The sequence below is a fragment of the Carlito syrichta genome, unplaced genomic scaffold (assembly GCF_000164805.1).
Source record: "Carlito syrichta isolate Samal-C Ts95f unplaced genomic scaffold, Tarsius_syrichta-2.0.1 Scaffold65117, whole genome shotgun sequence".
Lineage (NCBI taxonomy): Eukaryota > Metazoa > Chordata > Mammalia > Primates > Tarsiidae > Carlito > Carlito syrichta.
The window spans coordinates 78,196-97,513 of NW_007009213.1; the positions used below are offsets into that span (position 1 = coordinate 78,196).

At 38.1% G+C, this 19,318-nt stretch overlaps 1 pseudogene; it reads left to right on the forward strand.

Moving 5' to 3' along the window:
• The first annotated feature begins 10,010 nt into the window (after window positions 1–10,010).
• On the forward strand, window positions 10,011–10,412 carry LOC103252744 (annotated as a pseudogene).
• Window positions 10,413–19,318: the final 8,906 nt, after the last annotated feature.

Genomic DNA, 19,318 nt, shown 5'->3' on the forward strand with positions numbered 1-19,318 from the left:
GAAACAAGTGGAACTCGTACACACTGTTGATGAGAATGTAAATTACTATGAACATTATTGAAAGCAATATGGAAGTTCTCAAAAAAAATGAAAAATAGAACTACAATATGATCCAGCAATCGTACTGTGGGGGATATATGCAAAGGAAATGGAATCAGTATATCAAATAGACATCACCCATGTTTATTACAGCAGTATTAACAATAGCCAAAAAAAGTGTTCATGATAAAGAAAATGTAGCATTTATGCAATATGGGATACTATTCATCCTTGAAAAAGAAGGAAATCTTGTCATTTGCGACAAAATAACTTCACCTAGAGGATATTATGTTAAGTGAAATAAGCCATGCTTAGAAAGACAAATATTGCAACAACTCTGATATGAAATCTAAAAATTTCATTTCATAGAAGCAGAAAATAAAATGGCGATTTTCAAAAGTTGGGGGGTTGGGGGAGGAGGATAAGGATGGGAAGGTGTTGGTTAAAAATATATATGTACAGTTAAATAAAAGGAATAAGTTCAAGAGATCACCACAGTGACTGTAGCTATTCTTTTTTTTTTTTTTTTTTTTTTTGAGTTGGCCTCACTCTGTTGCCCAGACTGGAGTGCAGTGACATGCTTCTGTGTGCTACCATGCCCAGTTAATTTTTGATTTATTGTAGCAGTCTCACCAAGTTGCCCAGAAGCAGATGCATGTTAAGTATTCTCACCACAAAAATGATAACTATGTGAGGTAATGCACTTGTTAATTAGCTAGATTTAACCATTTCACTATACATGCATATACATATACACATGTATATATGTTCCAAAACATTATGTTGCACAATATAAATATATGCAACTGCATATACCATTTAAAAATAGATTTGGAAAAATAAAAAATTCCCAATTAAAACTCCGGTGGACTTTTAAAAAAATAAATACACTGCTTCTAAATTGTACTTGAAAAGGCAAAGGAAATCATTTTAAAAAAAAAAATTTTGGAGGATTTGAATACCTAACTTCAAAACAATATATGTTTATAGTAATCAAGACAGTGAGGTATTAGAGTAAAAGTAGACAAAATCTACTCTGTACATGATCAATTGAATTTTGAAAGGGAAACCAATAGAATGGCGAAGAATACTATTTACAACAAATTGTGCTAGAATATGTGCAAACAAATAAGCCTTGACCCTTACATAGCACAATATATAGACATTAACTCCAAGTGAATCATTGACCTAGAAACAATAGTTAGAATTGTAAAACATCTAGAAAAAATCATTGAAGAAAATCTTTGAAATCTTGGCTTTCACAAAACCTTCTTAGGTTGAACACAGATACCACAACCATAAAGGGGAAAAAAATGATAATTTGGACTTTTTACAAATTAAATGATTCTTTTCAAAAGAGAATGCTAAGAAAATGAAATGACAAGTGACAGACCAGAAGTAACATACAGAAACAAATGCTTACTAAATTTTAGAAAAAGAAAGACTTGCAGAGAAACATGTAGGAATAGACATGAGAAACACTTAAAACTCAATAAGAAGATAAATAAAATGAGCAAGTGATGTTAATAGAGGCTTAATCAAAAAGATACGCAGAGGACAAATAGCACATGAAAAGGGGCTAAACATCTTAATTATATTGAAAATGCTAATTAAAATTATGAGATTCAACTTCATACCCAATAGAATGGCTAAAATTAAAAAGATTGACAATACAGTGTTAGCAAGGCTGTGGAGCAGCTGAAAATCTCATATATTGTCAAAGTTTTCACAAAAATGGCTGCTTCATTTTGCACTTAAATGTGTAATTTCCTATACAGTTAAATGCACACTTACTATATGACTCAAAAATCACATTCCTAGATATTTATCCAAGACTAATGAGAACTTATTTCTACACAAAAACTTATACATGAATATTCATAGCAGCTATTTTTATAATAGCCAAGAACTGAGAGGCAGAGCTTAAGATGGCAGCAGACCGCCGGGTTGGGTGGCTCAGCCTGTAATCCCGCGCCTTTGGGAGGCTGAGGTGAGTGGATTGCCTGAGCCCGCGGGTTCGAGACCCGCCTGGGCAGCGAGACCTCATCTCTACAATAAATCAAAAAATCAGCGGGGCGTAGTAGCGCATGCCTGTAATTCCAGCTACTCGGAAGGCTGAGGCGGAAGGATCGCCGGAGCCCAGCAGGTCGAGGCTGCGGTGGCCGGGAGCGGCCACTGCACTCCAGTCTGGGCGACAGAGTGAGACTCCAACTCAAAAAAAAAAGATGGCAGCCGACAGGTTTTGCTGTAAGAAGCTCCGTGGAGGCAAGTGTCAATAAAGACTCTCTGCATGAGTAGGCTGGCGCTAGTGGGAGCATGAAAGTCCGTCTGAGGGGACACAGGTCCATGCAACCGGGTCCCACTCTGAAGGTGACTGCAAGCCCCCACTACCCTGAAATTAGAGCACAGCTCACAAGATTATGCAAGAATTGTCTGCTGCCTGAGGGAACGTGCCTGAGAAAAGCCTGCAGAATCCAGCTGATTCCCAATGCCTGGCACCAGGCGCGTACCATCACCTGTCACACCATATCTGCTGGAGTGCAGGATCGGATTATTGGAAAGAGAGCATCAGGGAATCCTGAGAAGAGTCCACGCTTGGTGAGGTGCCACCCACGGAAGCCATTTTCCAGACAGAGATTTCCACTGACGTGCCCAGCTCCCCCCCAACCTCCAACTTGTTGCCTAAGTGGCACAGACAAACTATTGCCCCAGGCACTCCCTCACCAATGAAGTAGGAAAGAGACTGCTCCAGGTTTTGTCTCACTGCTTCTGCATCTGGTAGGGAGCTGGAAGGGCTGCAGACGGAGTCCAGAGATCTGATCTCTGTGAATGGCAGATCAACTAATCAGGGCTGAATTGTGGTCCAGAGGAAATATCCTGAGAGCACAAACTTCAGAAGGACCTGAGGAGTGCTGAGGTCCAGGCGCCCCACCCACTACCCTTATCCAGCTGTGGAACAAAGGATGTGGCTAGAAAAGGACGAGAAAGAACTCCAAAGAGATCAGTGGTGAGTCCAGGGCTGACTGAAACCCCCTCATCCCCAGCAATCCTTGGAACGTCAGACACACACAGCTGGGCCACGACTGAGAGGGACAAACCCAAATGGAGCCTGGACAAGAGTCACAATAGGAGAACCCCATTCCAGGATAAGCCTGGTTGGGGCAACCTTTTGAGAGTACATACCTGGGGAAGAGACTAGCCTGTGCACCCCACCAGAGAGCTCCCTGATCATACCAGAGTGGGAGGGGAGGACTGCAGCCCCACCCACCTCCACTGCCCCTCCTCCTTCTCTGCTTCATTCCCTGAGGAGAGAGTGAAAGAGATGGCTCTGCAGGAGAGATCTGATTACAGGAACAATTAAAGAGCCTGCCACAAGAGGACAGTTTTTTTGTTGTTGTTGTTTTTGTTGTTTTGTTTTTTAAATTTTCAGTGGTTTTTAAATTTTACACATTTTCTGACTGTTTGTTAGTTCATCTGTTTTTAAAATATTTTTCCTTGGTGCATGAATGTGTATGTGAGTCTTCCCCCCACGAAAATTTTCTTTTTTCTTTTTGTTTCTTTCTTCCTTTATTTGTCATGCTCTGTTTATGTGTGTATGTGAATGATTGAATGTTCATCTTTTGATTTTGTTGGTATTTGCTCTTGTGTTGTTCTGGGTTTTTTTAATATTCATTTTTTATAGTTTAAGGTGTATGTCAATATATGTGTGAGGGTTCCACTCGAATTCCCTCCTTTTTTCTCTTTTTTCTTATTCTCCCTCCTTTGGTCTTTTTGTCTTTCTTCTCTAGTCGCTTTGTACTAGGCATGTGTGTGTGTTCAGTTTTCTTGTTTTATTGTTGTTGTGGTGGTGGTGGTGGTGGTTTGTTTTGTTTCACTTTGTTGTTATTCCAGATTGTTTTGTAGTGTGTGTTTGTTTCCACTTTGCATCATAATATAGAGTGGTGGTGGGGAGTGGATCTCAGGGAACACATACCACAATAAGTAAACAGTTTTTTTTTAAAAATCAATATTTTTTATTTTGATATTGTGGGGTACAGTTAAGGGTTAGGTATACAAATATGCTTCGTTCAGTTACCCTTGTTGATAAGAGGTGTCTCCCCGCCCCCAGACAGATATTGACTACTGTTAATCCCATCTCCCTTTCCCTCCCCCACATAGTTTCCCACCACCATCAGTCATTTTCTTATAGTATTACATTGGATGCTCAAGGTCCACTATATGAGTGAGAACATGTGATACTCAGATCTTTGTTTCTGTGAGAGGTCACTCAGTATTATAGACTCTAGTTCCATCCAGATTGCTCTGAAATTCATGATTTTGTTCTTTTTTATGACTGCATAATATTCCATTGTGTATATGTACCATATCTTTTTAATTCAGTCCTCTTTTGATGGACACCATGGTTGCTTCCAGGTTCTTGCTATTGTGAACAATGCTGTGATAAACATACATGTGCAGGTATCGTTTTGATAGAGAGATTTGAGTTCTTCAGGGTATATTCCCAGTAGGGGGATTGGGGGTCATATAGGAGGTCAATATTTAGAGATTTTAGGAATCGCCATACTGTTTTCCACAGAGGTTGCACTAGTTTGCACACCCGTCAACAGTGTAGAAGTGTTCCCTTTTCACCACACCCTCTCCAGCAACTGTTATTTTTTGAGTTATTGATAATTGCCATTCTGACTGGAGTTAAATGGTATCTCAGTGTGGTTTTGATTTGCATCTCCCTGTTGATTAGAATCCAGATCACCAAAATAAAAGCCCAAATCCAGGACACAGAAGACAAAAAGATAATACAAAAAATCAATGAAACAAAAAGCTGGTTCTTCGAAGGAATAAACAAGATTGATGTTCCCTTAGCTAGACTGACCAAGAAAAAGAGAGAAAAAGCCCAAATAAACACAAGCAGAAACACAAAAGATGAAGGCACATCTGATCCTGAAGAAATACAAAAGATCATTAGAGACTACTATGTACACTTGTATGGAAAAAAACTTGAAAACCTTAAGGAAATGGAGGATTTCCTGTCATCACACAACCTGTCTAGGTTGAAACAAGAAGAAATTGAGACCCTAAATAGACCAATAGCAATCAAGGAAATTGACTAGGTAATAAGAAAACTACCTACAAAAAAAGTCCTGGACCAGATGGCTTTCCAGCAGAATTCTACAAGTAAACATTTTAATTTGCAAGTAGCATCTGATTCCTAGTGCCCCATCCTCCACTTTACTTGAATTTCAAAAACTATAAGTGACAGCAAAACTTCCCATCCACCATCCTATCTCAAAATAGAACAAATCCAGAGCCCAGATCAGGAAAGAATAGAGGACTGAGCAAACATCAGAAGGGAAAGCCTCTCCCACTGACACTGAATAATAGAACTAAAGAAAAAAACAAGAGATCTGTCACAAATGAGGAAAAGCCAAAGAAAGACTTTTGCAATATCAATACCAACAACATTTCCCAAAGCCTACAAAGACATGGACACTAAACAACATGATGCTGAACAACTACTGGGTCAACATTGAAATCAATGCGGAAGTTAAAAGTTTCCTGGAAAAAAGTGAAAATGAAGAGACATCTTACCACACTTTCTGGGATATCATGAAATCAGTTCTAAGAGGGGAATTTATATCCCTAGGAGCATACACCAAGAAAATGGAAAGATCACAAGTGGAGAACCTAACAAATCACAAAGGGAGCTGGAAAGAGAAGACCACCAAAACCCCAACTTTAGCAAAATAATCCAAATCACAAAAATAAGAACCCCAAAATGAGACATGGGTGACAAAAATATCATAGAAAACATCAACAAAACAAAAAGCTGGTTCTTTGAAAGAATTAACAAAATTGATGGGCCCCTAGCCAGAATGACCAAGAAAAAGAGAGAAAAAGCCCAAATAAACACAATCAGAAATACAAATGATCAAATCACAACTGACCCCGAAGAAATACAAAAGATTATCAGAGATTACTTTGTACACCTATATGGAAACAACCTTGATAACCTAGATGAAATGAAGGACTTTCTGACATCACACAATCTCCCCAGGTTAAAACAAGAAGACATTGAGACACTAAATAGACCAATACCAACCCAGGAAATTGACTTTAACAAATAAGATAAGTGGGACCTCATCAAATTAATGAGCTTCTGCAAGACAAAGGAAACCATCAAGAGAGCAGGAAGACAGCCCACAGAATGGGAAAAAATATTTGCCAACTATATATCTGACAAAGGCCTAACATCAAGGATCTACAAGGAACTCAAACATGCCGAAAAGAAAAAAAAAAAACAGCCCTTTTAAAAAGTGGGCAAAAGACATGAATAGACACTTCTCAAAAGAAGATATACGGGCAGCCAACAGACACATGTAAAAGTGCTCAGCCTCAATCATCATCCAAGAAATGCAATTCAAAACCACACTGAGATAGCACCTAACCTCTACAAGAATGGCCATCATTAATAAAACAAACAACAACAGATGTGGGTGAGGATGTGGAGAAAAAGGAATGCTTCTGCAGTGCTGGTGGGAATGCAGACTAGTACACCCTCTTTGGAAGACAGTGTGGCAATTTCTGAAAGCACTAGAAATTGACCTTCCATAAGACCCAGAAATTTCCCTATTGGGAATATACCCAGAGGAACTCAAAGTATTCTACAAATAGATACCTGCACACGAATGTTTGTTGCAGCTCTAGTCACAATAGCAAAAACATGGAACCAACCATATTGCCCATCGAAGCTGAACTGGATTTTAAAAATGTGGTACATATACACAATGGAATATTATGCAGCCATAAAGGACAAATATATGGACTTTGCAGCAACTGAATGAATTTGGAGTGGATCATACTCAAATTCATCACAGAAACAAAGAACAGAGTTCCATATGTTCTCAATCATAAGTGGACATTGTATGCATTTTTCAAAACACATCAAACAAAACACTTATAAGAGATGAATTTCATGATATGTAAACTATACTAGAATTTTTTAATAAAAATAACAAATGTTGACTGGGTTGCATTTTATGTGTCTTAAAGCAAATTATTTTCTTAGATATGTTTTCTAAGATGACAAGATTCTAGATCAGATAAAGAAAAAGTATCACATTCAATAGAACTAATATAAGCAAGCTAAAAACAGAACCAGGTGTTTTTTAGGACTACTGAAACTACCAAATGTTCTAGTGCAGAGAGTTTATTTATATTATAGAAACTGAAGTATAGGGCATGGGTGCCTTGATAGGTCCAAATTGTATAGAGCCAAGGGATTTGGAATTTTCTTTAAGCAGTGGAAAGTCATTATAAAGATTATTCTAAGAGAGGAAACAGAAAAGCATCTTAGAAAACAGCTCCGTTTTTTAAAATATTTATTTATTTATTATAGAGTTGTGGGGTACAAGTATAGATATATTACATAAGTATAATAGGCTGCATGTAGGTGAAGTTTAGGCTTCTAGGTGGCCTTCACTTCCCCTGGTAGTGGACGAGGGTGCCTTTTGTGTTGCCACGTGCTTCCCACCCTCTTTTGTCCCTCCCTCTCCTGGCAGTTAAGTTTTTAAATGTGGTAGTGACTGTGGAAATTGGAGTGGAAGTATAAACCATAGGGACTAGGAAGTGAAGTTAAGAAGTGACTAATTGGAGCCTTGGCATTCAGGGGACTATCAGAATGACCAGAAGCTGTCCTGGTGTCTATTATCTGAAGTTATACTTTCCACAGTTTCAGTTACTTGTCATCAAACATGGTTGAAAATATTCACAAAATACTAAAAATAAACAATTCATAAGCTTTAAATAGCATAATTTATTTTTAGTCATCTCTCTCTGTCCTGCCCAGGGAAGTGAATCTTCCCTTCGTCTAGCTTATTCATGCTGCAGATGCTGACCATTAGTCACTTAGAAGCCCTCTCTGTTTTCAGATAGACTGTTGTGGTATCTCAGAGATTATGTTCAGATCATCATTATTTTACTTAATAATGGCCCCAAAGCATAAGAAGAGTGATGTTGGCATATTGTTATAGTTGTTCTATATTATTATTATTAGTTATTCTTGCTCGTCTATTACTGTGCTTAATTTATTAATTAAACTTTATCATATGTATATATATTAAAAAGTATATATAAAAATATGTATATATATAGGGTTTGTTTTCAGGCACCCACTGGTGATCTTAAAATGTATCCCGTGCAGATAAAGGGGGACTATTGTAATTCCTGTAACATTGTGAATTACTTGTCTATTTATTTATGTACTTAAAATCTAGACTTTGACTTCAAAGTATAAAGGAAAGTCAACACCAAGCAGGATGTCTTTTTCCTTTTTAAAAAATCTGTAATATTAATGTCATGTTTTTATATTACCTTTCCTTTTTATTTTATGTTTTGACGTCTTAGTCAAATGACTTTCACATAAATTACTTTATTGAAATCTCACCTATTTATGAAGAAGTCAGGGTAAAAATTATTGCCCACTTTTTATGGGTAAGGAAAGCAAGACAGAGAAAAGTTTAGTCATTTTCTCAAGGTCATTCAGCATGTAAGTAGACAAGCCAGACATTGTCCTATGAATTGTTTCTCTAAGTTCAAGATCAGTCTTTTATGGTCAAGACAGCAAATCTAAAGCAGGAAGAGCTGGCTAGGGATGAGCACACACATTTTTGTAGCATTGTGTCATTCCTTCAATTAGTCCATAAAACAGAAGACAATTCAATAAAAGTGGGTAAAAACTTTGCACTTTAATTGTCATTATGCTGAAATTACAGAGGTACTTATCAGTTTCCTGGAAAGTGAGAGAGCAGGAGGAGCGTAAGTTAGAGAAAGGTGTGGAATTTTTTTTCGTTTTAAAATATAGATTAGGTATGTGCCTAAATGTGGACTTGCTTTGCAAGAATCACTGACCCCTTAAGTACTGATTTCCAAAGCTATTTATCTGCCTGATCAGAACAAGTCACTGCAAATGAAAACTCTTGGAGTCAACAGGTCTCAGAAACTTATCGGACCCCCATTAATATAACCCTGGCATGGAGGTTTGTATTGCTCAACAATGGAATTTTATTTAAAGTTTCTTAGACTCCAACTGAGCAAGGAAACCAATAGAACCTTAAGACTGCATATGGCTCTGTTGACATCCAACACTGCTTTCTTTTTTTTTTTTCTTTTTCGTTGTTGTTTTTTTTTTTTTTTGAGTTGAAGTCTCACTCTGTCGCCCAGACTAGAGTGCAGTGGCCACTCCCGGCCACCACAGCCTCGACCCGCTGGGCTCCGCGATCCTTCCGCCTCAGCCTTCCGAGTAGCCGGAATTACAGGCATGCGCTACCACGCCCAGCTGATTTTTTGATTTATTGTAGAGATGAGGTCTCACTGCCCAGGAAGGTCTCGAACCCGCGGGCTCAGGCAATCCACTCATATCAGCCTCCCAAAGGTGTGGGATTACAGGCTGAGCCACCAAGCCCGGCTTAACACTGCTTTCTTAAAGAGAAAAAGGGGAGGGAAATGCTAAAAGCCTGGGTACATAAGTCTACATTTGATCATAAATTACACACCCCTAGGGAAAGTCATTAAATCATTCTGTGCCTCTGTTTCTCTCCTGTCATCTAAAAAGAAAAATCATTATTTTATGACTATTCATTTAATACATTTAAGACTTTAATACATGTCAAGGGTTGAGTTTCATGCAGACAAATAGAATGGAATACATAGGTTCTAATCCAAATTAGCCTAAGAGACAATCTGGAGAAATTACTAAGCAAATAACTCCCAAAATAATCATATTTAATATCATTAGGAGCTCAAAGTTTCAGTGAGGCTTTCTGGAATGAAGTAACTTCTGAACATGACTACGTAAATGCAATCAGATCAGTGACATAGCACACAGAAGGTGGTGTGGACGCGCGCGCCTTCACTCCTTCCCATTTCTAGACTCCATCTTCACGGTAGCGCAATGGAGCCAAGGTTCAGTCGCCACCATGCTGGTCCTTGTCTGTGCCCAGGAGCTACACACCCTCAAGGTGAATGGCTGGGAGACAGTCGCCCAGATCAAGCCTCAGGTAGCTGCACTGGAGGGCATCGCTCCGGAAGATCAAGGCGTACTCCCGGCAGGCATGCCCCTGGAGGACGAGGCCACCCTGGGCTAGTGCAGGGTGGAGGCCCTGGCCACTCTGGAAGTTGCCGGCCACATGCTTGGAGGTAAAGTCCATGGTTCCCTTGCCCTTGCTGGGAAAGTGAGAGGTCAGAGTCCTAAGGTGGCCAGACAAGAGAAGAAGAAGAAGAAGACAGGCTGGGCCAAGTGGAGGTTGTGGTACAACCAGCATTTTGTCGATGTCATGCCCACCTTTAGCAAGAAGAAGGACCCCGATGCCAACTCCTAAGTCCTTTGTAATCCTGGCTTTCTCTAATAAAGCAACTTATCCCGGCCAAAAAAAAAAAAATGCAATTAATCTTAAAGTAGGAGAAGAGAGCTAAATTTTTTTCTGTGCCGGCTATCTGTAAGGTAGTATGTCAGGCTCTTTACATGCATTTTCTAATTTAATCTTCCTCTCAAGGACACCACATTATTTCCCATTATAGTAAAGAGTGAAGGCCAAGATAAATTAATTGCCCAAATTTATCATATCATAATACTTCAGAACCCAAACTCTGGAGTTAGGCTAGCTATGTTCAAAATCTACATCTTATTATCTGTGAGCTTGGGAAGTTACTGTTCCTTTATTTTAGTTTTTTTTATCTGTGAAATGAGAATAATGATATGACCACTTCATGAGGTTGTTGTGAGAATTAAATGTGTTATTTGTGGCTGGCAATTACAGTTGCTAAATATATGTTAACTATTATATTATTCTTAATATTAAGTAATATGATAGTCAATTTTATGTGTCAACTAGACTAGGCTATGGTGCTCAGTTGTTTGGTCAACACCAGACTAGATATTGCTGTAAAGCTATTTGTTTTAGCTGTGATTAACATTTAAATCAGTAGATTTTGAGTAAAGCAGATTATCCTCCATAATGTGGGTGGGCCTCATCTAATCCGTTGAAGCCCTAAGGACAAAGAATGAGATATCCATCCTAGAAAAGAAGGAATTCAGCCTCTAGACTGCAATATTAAAAACTCTGCCTGAGAGTTCAGCCTGCCTGACCTGTTCTGTGACTTTCAGGCTTGAGACCATAACAGGCAACTCTTACCTGAATTTTCAGTCTGCTAGTTTGCCCTATGGACTTTAGGCTTGGCAACCCCCACAATAGAATATATCCTATTCATTCTGTTTTCCCAGCCAATACAGGTGGTAAAACCTAAATGTGAATCCAACTCTGATTGCAAAGGTCGATTCTTTCCCTTACAGCATATGGCCTCAAAGTTTCAGTGGACTTCCATGTAGTTAAATATGAAGCTGTTCAGTTTGTGCTACTTTCTTTTACCAATTGGTTTAAAATAAACAAACAGAAGTTTTTACTGAAGAAGGCAGTGGGAGCCCAGTCGAAAGAGTCCCGACTACAGGCCTTTTCTCTTCCTAGTCCAGAAACTTTCTTTCTTGAGGACTTTGTCATGGTGAATCGGGGCACATCTGACAAGTCATATTTCTTTCATAATAGAGAGAAAAGTTTAAAATGAGATCCTAGACTTTCATTAGTTTTTGTGCTGCCCTAATTTCTTTTTCTCCTTTGCTTTCGCATCAGCTGCAGACTTTAATTAAACTGTGGCAAGTCTTCTAAGCTTGGCGGGCCTTCCAAAAAATACAAGGGCATCTCCTCCCAGAGCAGATTTTTTCTGAGTCCTCCAGCTTGCATTTACTTTACCAACTGTCTGAATTTGTAGCCAGAAACTTTGCGTTTCCACAGATCGTGTTTCCTCTCTCCCTTTGTTTTCTTCCACTTCCTAAGTTTTACTGAAAGTTCCCGATCTATGCATTACTGACACAACAAATTCTAAGTAATATTTCATTGTTGTAATTATTGTAAATTACTACACTGGTTTATCATTTTTTATTTTAAAGCACCATTCATAGTCACAATATAAAACCATTGTCTATATTTATCTGCTAAATGAATGTATCACTTTATTAGAGACAGTGATACAATGAAAGGTGAAAAGAAAGCATGATCTTATTAGTCTGTAGACAAAGATAAATAAATTTGGAACCATCACAAAATGTTCCTGAAACCCAGCGTCTGTTTGCAGTGGCTCTGTTTTATGCACCCATTTTGTGATTGTCAACCGTGTAATGCAAACAGCTGAAACTCACAAGTAAGCCCAGTACTGCTTATATGACAAGGTCATTTAAACAAACCAGTATCTTCTTTACTTAAAAGACCATTTTATCCTGCAGAGATTCTTATGCAAGCTGCATCACTGAGCTCCTTGAACCTTTAAATAAAATGAGACAGTTTATAGGAAAATACAGAAAGTGATGATGTAAAATTTCTATGATCTGAATAAATTAGGAGGCTCTGATTGGACACTGACAAGGGGAAGAAATTGAGAAGTAAACACTGAATGGGTAGAATGCACACATGTCTTCTGCTGAGGAGTGATAACACAGGGGAACAGAGAAGAAGGGTACTGGGAAATGAGAGCTAAAGAAATGATTTTCAACACAAAAATGGTGCTATTCAGAATGTCCAGAAAAGCAAGCAAAAATAGGGGAAAAAAAAGAAAAGAAACTAAGACTAGGTTTATATAAAAGGGCAATATTTACTAAACACTTAACCTCAAGTAATTAGGCACAAGTCTATTCTAGTGCAAATCAGGCACTGAGCATCATTAAATCAATAAATACTTTTTGAGACTCTACCATGTGTCAGACCTTCAAATAGACACAGGAACACAGCAGTGAACAGGAGAGTTCTGCAACTTGCCTGACTGCTACTTATAGTTCAGTTAGAAAGAGACACATTTAATGACCTTAAAGTAGCTTGTTCTATTTAGAATTGCTCTAAGTCCTCTAAAGAAAAAATGCAGGATATCATAAGAGCACATCACTGGATGGGAGTTAAATAATCAAAAAGCTCAAAAAACAAACAAAAACTCCATGAAGAAATGATTGTTTTAATTCATTCATTCATTCATCATTATTAGTTTTTGAGCCAGGGTCTCTCTTGTCCAGGCTGGAGTACAATGGTATGATCATAACTCACTACAGTCTCAAATACCTGGGATCAAGTAATCCTCACATCTCAGCTTCCTGAGTAGCTACAGCTACAGGTGTATACCACCACACCAGATAATTCTTTTTTTTTTTTTTTTTTTTTTGTAGTCAAGATCTCACTATGCTACCCAGAATTGTCTCAAACTCCTAACCTCTCCTGTCTTGGCCTCCCAATGTGCTTGGATTAAAGGCGCGAGTCACTGCACCCAGTCAAGAAGGGATGTTTTGAAACCTAAAAATGGTTAAGGCTTTGAACAGGCTGTTTCCTCTGCCTGGAACTCCTTATTTCCTTTAAGCTGGCTCTGTGACGCCAGGTAATTTATTTACTCTTTCAGAGTTAGACTTTTAACCACCATATACAACTTTCTTTCCAGAAAGGAATTAGTTCTGGATATATTTATTTAAGGTGCTATTGAGGCATCTAAGTGGAAATGTCAAGGAGATATATAGATTAGATGGATAGACAGATAGATAATAGTTAGAATAGATATACATGTATATATGTATATATAGAGAATACAGAGGGAGTTTTATTGTGAGATGTAACTTAGATTTGTAACTCCACCTATCTGTTTATCTTCAATAGAGCTACAATCCAAATTATATCTCACAAAAATGAGAGCTAACTCATATGTTCTCATAATAATTATATAAATATATATTTATTACCTTTCTTCTAGGTACCATACCCTGTTCTGGATGTTCAGGTTTATAGAATGAAAAGAGTAGACAGGGTAGCCCTTTCATGGATCTTATATTCTAGTTGAAAACTGACATCATCATTAAATATATAATATATCTAATGGAGAAAAGCAAGCAGGTAAATGCAAATAAGAATGCAAGGGAGCAAGGCAAGGTAATACTTTAAAAGGGGTCCAAGGAAAACCTGTTTACCTAATATATGTGAGCAAAAACTTCTAAAACTAGTAAAACATGTTAGCTACATACATATCCATGGGGAGAAAGCTCCAGCAAGTGATCCAGCAAGCATAAGGCTCTTAGGCAGAAGTTCCTTGTCATTTGCAAAGAACAGCAAGGAGACCAGTATGGCTGGAACAAGGTGAAGGGGGTTCAGACAGATAGAGTAATGCAGCCAGAGAGGTGATGGCAGCCAGAAGAAGGAAGGAGGAAATAACGTAAGGCTTTGTTAGTCAAAGCAAAGACTTTGCCTTGTACTCTGAGATGGGAAGTCATTGGAAAATTTTGAGCAGAGAAGTCACATGATTTGACTTAAATTTTAATAGGCTCACCCTGGCTGCTGTGCTGGGAATAGACTTAGCTGAGATGGGAGGGGGCCAGAGTGGGTGTTGGATGTATTGAAGAGAAGTCAGCTCATTATATTTTGAAGATGGAACCAATAGGGTTTTCTGACAGACTGGGTACAAGAACAAAGATGACTTCAAAATTTTTGGCCTGTGATGGGGAAGGTGATCAAATAATCAAGTTTGGGAATAAAATGTCAGGTGCTCATTTCTGGTCTTGTTAGTTTTGAGATGCCTAATAGATATTAAAAAGGAGATATTGAGTATCAGGATAGCCTCCTGTGTCTCATACCGTTTGGGGTTCAGGAGAGAGGTGCTGGCTAGAGATAAAAATTTGTCATCTTTATACACTGATGATATTGAAATCCAAACCACTGGATGAGATCACCTAGGGGGAAGTGTATGGACAAAGAAAATGTATTTAAAATGTGAATAAAATGTGATACATGTAAGATATATTGGTTTAAGGGATCCTTATTTTATCTCTGCATGGTAGGTGGGATTAATCTCATATAACAGACAGGAAAACAGGAAGGTTAAGTGATTTATCTAAATAAATGTAAGTAGGAAATGACAGTCAGTCTCAAGTCAAAAACACCTGATTTCAAGCGACATGTGTTAGTATTGTCCTCTGGTTACCCAGTTTTTCCTAAGTATATGCTCTTTTCTCCGGAGATTGGAAGTGTTATTAAGCACCAGTTCTCCTATGTGCAAAGCACCTGGGGGAGGCTGCTGACGGATAATGACCATTGTTTTCACATCCTCAGCCCTCTTTATTGGCAGAATCCTCTTCACATTAAGTCTCCTGCCTTGTAAAATATCCAGGAGGGAATTTAAGAAAGGAGGCCACTAGAGTTGAGTGGTTCTGCTGAAGAACAAAAGGGCCACAGAGTTCTATACATATCCTACACTTCAATGATCCTAAAGTTTATAGCTGATGCAGGAAGGACAGGCATGCCCTAGAGGCTGCTGTGAGCAGTGAGGTGCTGGGTGGGTAGGAGGATGCGCCCAACTCCATGGCCATGTGAGGCAGGGCAACCTCCAACTCACCCTCTCCAGGGGCGGCTCCCCCTGATTTCTAATCTGGAGAGCCTTATGAGATTCTTGTGTTTGGTTAATTTTAGCTGCCTTTCTCTCTCTTTCCTGAATGCACCAGTTTTTACAGTATTCACAGCTGTTAATTAATACAGACCTCTCTCCCTGAGCAGTCGCAGGCATCCTTAGTGAAGTTATGGATTTTCTTTTTCAATTGCTCTGGAGTCACCCCGAGGCTATTAATTGGGGCTATTAGCCGTGGGTGATTTCAAAATCCATATTGATAATGCTAAGGCTGTGCGAGCTGCCTGCTACGTGGCTTAAGTAAACAATTGGGGGACTACTCTGTTATTTCTGCTGCAGCCAGAGTTTTCAGAGATGCTTTCTGGGAGCTAAGCTGGGTCAGGTCACTGGCAGATATCCTGCTCAGTAGCAGATTTGGAACCTATACTAGCTTTTATAATGGTTAAAAGCAACAAGAATAATAATGACAAAATGCTAAGTAAATATGAAAAACAATTTTAGTATTAATATTGGAACTAATTAATAATGTATTATTAATAGTAATTGTAAATGAAATAGTTTTTTTATTTGGTTTCATTTTTTGGGCTGTTTCAAATTTACAGCAAAATAGAGCAGAGTTCTCATTTACTCTCTGCCCTCCACACATGCACAAGCTTCTCTGCTATCAATCTCTTGCATCAGAATGATACATTTTTTACTATCGACTAACCTCCACTGACATATCACCACCAAAAGTCCATAGTTTATATTAGAGTTTGCTCAAAATCCATATGGCTATACATTTTGTAGGTTTTGACAAATACATAGTGATGTGTATTCACCATTATAATATCATACAGAATAGTTTCACTGCTATAAAAATTCTTTGTGCTTCATCTAATCATCATTTTTTCCTCACTACACTTTGGTTGAAATAGTTTTAACAAATAAAGTATTTCTATTACAATTTATTTATTAACTACTACTTACAAGGCACTATACTAAGCCATTTTTTTCATTGACTCCTCACACTTTCCCTTTGAGAGTTTCGGTCAGTATCACCATTTTACAGATAAGTAATCTAAAATTAGAAAGTTTATGCAATTTTCCCCATCACACACTAAAGTAGTCAGGGCTCAAATCTGCATCTGTCTGAGTCCCAAGCTATACTTTTAACCTGTACTTTCAAGTATCAATCCTATAGTGTAGCTGCTTCCCAACCACTTAAGTACACAGATTAACATACAAATTATCACACCCCATTCTAGACCCATTAAATCAGAACGTCTGTGGCAAACCCCAAAATCTTTTGTAGTAACAAGCCCTCCAAACAATTCTGACATGTGGCTCAGTCTGCAAACCACAGTGTAACTGCTTCAGCCAACACATTTTATAAGTGTGGATGCTCAAACTGGACTGCTTGCATGTGACTCCTAAATTCAGCATGTATATTTGTTATACATTATTGACAAAGTAACTTAATTTGTTCTTACCTGTTTCCTCATTTTTAAATAAAAGATAATACTACAACCTACTTTAAAGTGGCATCCATGACACAAGTTTTGAGCACTTATTATGTTCCAGGTTAGGTTTGGTCAGAATGATGTGAATTAACACGTACATGGGTTTCTAATAATGCCAGGCATACAATATGTGTTATCATCAATACATTATTAGTCTTTGGGGGATCAGAGTCCACAGCAGACTGTGAGATCATAGAAAATGACTTTGTAATCCTTAAAGACATTCATCATTTTAAATGTAGGCAGAGTAGATGCTTCTCACCTTGGTAACTGAGCAGGATTTGCAGTTGAAAGACCTGAGTTGGAATCTTACTCTGTCCCTTCCTATCCTGTGAGTACTGCACAGTCACACTAGATTTTTTTTAAATGTCAGCTGTAAAATGGGTTAATAGCAGCTACCATGCACTGCTGTGAAGAAACAACAGACATGGAAGTGCTGATCATGATGGTGGGAAATGTTGCACATGAATAACTGCTGACCTTGAGAAGCACTGGAAAGAACTCCCTTGTATCGTAAATCTGTGCAACCTCACCATGCAAGGCCTGCTCTAATGCCTTCAGAATCCAAGATGGAAAATTTATTATTTGAAGTAAAGGCACTATTTTAGGTTAGAAGGTAAATTATGGACAAATCTGCCAGACTTGGTGTCTCAGCCTGTAATCCCACACTTTGAGAGGCAGAGGTGAGTGAATTGCCTGAGCCTGCGGGTTCGAGATCTGCCTGGGCAACTTGGTGAGACCTTATCTCTACAATAAATCAAAAAATTAGCCGGGCGTGGTAGCACGCACCTGTAGTTCCAGTTACTTGGAAGGCTGAGGTGGAAGGATTGCCGGAGCCCAGCAGGTCAAGGCTGCAGTGGCCGGGAGCATGCCACTGCACTCCAGTCTGGGCGACAGAGTGAGACTCCAACTCAAAAAAAAACATACGGACAAATCTTACAAGAGTGCCTCCCTATTGAATGAACCAATAACAGGTGTGGATTGCTTGATGGTTCAGATAGCAATTTCACTCAGTTTACTTATCTAAAATCACAGAGAGACTTCAGTGTAGACAGAAGCAGAGTGATCATAACATTCTCCAGTGATGCTCAATGAATAGATGTGCTCAATGTTTTTAAAGTAGGAAGTTAATTGTCCCACATTTTCCTTCCTTTGATTTCAAAAATTATCAGTTGTATGTTTTTTTATTTGCTCAAAGGAATCTACATTTTAAGTGCTTTTGCTATTAGACCATGACTGGTATGGCAGGTGAGATTATGGAAAATCTCAAAGGAAGAAATCAAAACCATTTATAAAACTCTTTATACACAGATATAGGCATGTTGATAAATTTCCTTCCAAATATTTCCAATGAAAGTTATTTCTGATGTGTAATGCTGCATTCTTTTTTTACAAAATAGTTCTATAATAAGCTTTCCACATCTTTGAAAATTATTTAAACACATAATTTCATTAACATTTATGGTGTAAATGTGCCACAATTTACTCAAACAGCCTATGAGAGTTTTATATTGCAACTATTTTGAATTTTTACTCATAATAAAAATGGCTGCAGTGAGCACACCAATGTGAAAATCTTCATATTTAACTACATTTCTGATTATAATATTTATCTATAAAAGCTTCTTCAAAATAGGATTATAAATTCTACTTCTTTAAAACTATTGATATTCCCAATCTACTTTCTAAGTAGGGGGTACCAATCTATACTCTCAACAGCAATATACTGAAGGGCTCAATTATAACACTCCTCAGGAAATCTTTCATTTACAAATAGTGGAAAGTTTGAGATTATCATACATCTTGAACTTTATAAATTAATCCATTTCTACTATGTAGTTATTGACTGATTGTTTTTATTTTATTTTTATGTACATTAACTAGTCTAATTCTAATCCTATATACAAAGTTTTAAATAGAAATAAATGACTGTACAAATCAGATAGAAACAACCTCAAGTTCATATGTTTGTAGGATATCCAACTGACCTGATTTTTGTGTGTGAGATTCTCTGCTAACCTCACACTGTAGCTCATTTGCTTGGTTGACAAATATTGAATGTGCTCCTACTAAAATCACCTGTGATTCAATAAATAATTATGGTGATCTTTCTGTGAGACAGGGAACCAACCAGAGTCTAAAGCAACACAGAGCTGGATAAGGCAAATATGTCCCTCAGAGTGTTCACATACTTAAGCAAGAGGTACTGAATAAGTAATTACAAGCATAATAAATGACAGGGAAGATAAAGACAGAATGTCATGGGAGCATGTAATGGTGATATCACATCTATTTGGAATATGAAGTTT